The sequence below is a fragment of the Calliphora vicina genome, chromosome 2, assembly GCF_958450345.1.
Source record: "Calliphora vicina chromosome 2, idCalVici1.1, whole genome shotgun sequence".
Taxonomy (NCBI): Eukaryota; Metazoa; Arthropoda; class Insecta; order Diptera; family Calliphoridae; genus Calliphora; species Calliphora vicina.
The window spans coordinates 93,688,752-93,691,797 of record NC_088781.1 but is presented as its reverse complement, the minus strand read 5'-3'; positions in this window follow the sequence as shown (position 1 = coordinate 93,691,797).

The following is a 3,046-nucleotide window of genomic DNA, read 5'->3' as shown; positions in this document are numbered from 1 at the left end:
ACAACACTATTTACATATAACCGTCAACTCATTTGAAAAAAATAGTTGTGTAATAATAAGTGCTCAAATTTTATAAATTCAATTAAAAGAAAAAATTCTACGTTACTTAGAAATGTAAGTTTTTTAATTTCATATTCCATATATATATATTAATCTTCATTAATTATTACGTTTTTATCGTGTAAATAAAATGTATATGTACATACATTCACACCACAATTTTTAAAATTTTAAAAAATGATATGCTATTAGGTCATATTGTCATAATGTCCTTATTGTCATAATGTCCTAATATATTATGATAGTTTAAACAATTTTTGTTGTGTTTCAAACTATGTTTGAACTATGTTCATTGTTTTGTCATAAAATAACACTTTTTTTGAAGCACAACAACAATTTGTTTAAACTATCATAATATATTAGGACAATCAGACCGTTTGAATACCCCATATATGTTGAAAGTGTGTTTAAAAAAATATTTTTACTGAAATTTGATTTCAACTATTGGGTATATGACTTAAAAATGTGGGATTTGCTATAGGTGGCGTATCTTTTGAACCCCTTTTTTAATTTTTAATAACTTTTATATCACTCTAAAGGGTATATATCTGTCATTCATCCTCGCTTAGTTATTGAACATTAAGTGTAAACAACAAAGTTTTTTTTGTCGAATTTTGTGCCAACAAAGCGTCATATGTGGAAAGTTTTGCTTTACTTCTTTCATTTGAAAAACGTGCCGCAGAAGTACACATAGATCACCAAAGCTTATGGTGAACGTGTTCCATCGGTTTCAACGTGCAAGAGATGGTGCATGTTCAGAAGTGATGATTTTGAAACGGAAGGCCCAGGACAACCAAACAATTTGAAGACCAAGATTTGGAGGCATTAATCCGTGAATGTTGTTGTCAAACTCAACATGAGCTTGCAATATCATAGGGAGATACTCAAGAAGCAAAACGTTTGCAAGCAGCAGGATTTGTCAAAAAAAAAGGCAAATTGGGTACCATACGAATCGAAGACGAGATACCTTGAAAAGCGATTTAGCATTTCCGAAATGACGTTTGAACTAACAGTTATTTAATAGTATTTTTGATTTTCATAAACATAGACAATTCTAAAAGTTAGAATGTGAGTTTCTATGAGACTTAAAAACCGCCCATCTTTTCCCGTTTTCCTAGAATTCGGATTCAGCCTCCCAAGTATATTAAATTTTGATTTTGGTCAAAATTAAAAAATTATTATCAAAACTCGCTCTGTTAAATATTATGACCACAGATTATCATAGTGGGACAGTTTATCTATAAATTCCAGCAAGTTCATTCCACCTATCTTCTCCCATTTCCAAGAAATTTAGATTCATCCTCCAAAAACATTTTAATTTTCGAAAAATTTAATTTTCCCATCTTCTCCCGTTATACAGGATTTTAGATTCATCCTCCAAAAAATTTAAATTTTCGAAACATTTAAATTTCTCTATCAGAACTCGCACTGTTAAAAATTTAAATTTCGAAATTTAAATTTTCGAAAAATTTAAATTTCTCTAGCAGAACTCGCACTGTTAAAGGTTATGACCACGGACCATGATAGACCAACACCCTACCTAAATATTCCAGCAAGATTCATCCGCCCATCTTCTCCCATTTCCAAGAAATTTAGATCATCCTCCCAAGAAATTTAAATTTCCGAAAAATTTTAATTTCTCTATCAAAACTCGCACTGTTAAGGGATATGACCATGGGTTATGATAGAAAAACACCTTGGCTATAAATTCCAGCAAGTTCCATCTGCCCATCTTCTCCCGTTTTCCATGAATTTAGATTCGTCCATCCATAATAATTAAATTTTAAAAATTCCGCAAAAGTATAAAACTATATTTGACATTTATGATTTGACTTAGTTTTTGGAAAAAACGGGAGATTAGTTCCCGTTTCAATCATTAGTGGTACATTAGGTTCAACCGTGTGGTTATTATTCCATTTTGAATACACTTTCCTTGATTTACAATGTTTAACGGTATCATGTAAACTTTTAAACATAACTCTGTTAACTCAACTGGTTTGTGTCTAGGGTTATAAATTTCGAAATTTAACTTCACACACATTATTAAATTAGTATATCTTTATCTATCTACTATTAATATTTGCAATTATTATTATGAATTTTCAATTACGAAAGCAGTTTTGAGATGCTTTAATACTTCAAAATATCATGAACTACAAACAATTGTAAGGTGTATTTACTTTACGCAATAATTAAAATTTCTATAATAAACATTTTAAAATAATTTACGTAGTTGTTTTGTTATTTCCACATTTTTTCGCTAACGAAGTAGCGGGTTGCATGCTAGTAGTTTATAAAATCTTTCACATTTTTTTATTTTACTTTTTAATAAAGTTTACCTATTTCAGTACTTAATTTAAAATTTATATTTTTAATCTCTTTTATCAGCTTTTTTATTATTATTTGAAGTAATAAACTCAACAAACTCAGTCCATTTCAATGGACCAACAACTCACCTTTAACTAAAGGTGTAGAGCGAGTATCGTGCCATTTATTTTTCATGAAAGTTAAATAATGTTTACTAATGAGTTTATTGAAACTCATAGAAGTTAATGCACTAAGTACCTATGTATATTGTTAAATAGTGATATTCAGTTTTTAGAAAATACTATATTTCAGAAAATAAAGCATCCTTGTCTATCGGTATTTCCAATTTTTGATTTTTTTATATTTTTTGTGGTAATTAATGAAAAAGTTATGTTTTTTTTTAACGGGACAAATGGCGTCCCGTTCAGAGTATCGCCGGTACACGGGACATCCGACTCTAAAACTGGTCTGTCCCGACGAAAACTGAACGGTTGGCAAGACTGACTCACAACAATACTCACAAAGAGCGTAAAAATCAGTGTTGCAACCAAGAAAATTATAAACTACATATGCCTCATTCCTAAATTACACATGCAATTTTCGTGATCGCAATAGTAGAAATTGTCCTATTGCAAATACAAGATTTTTAAAACGTACATGAAGACAAACGGTTTGTCAC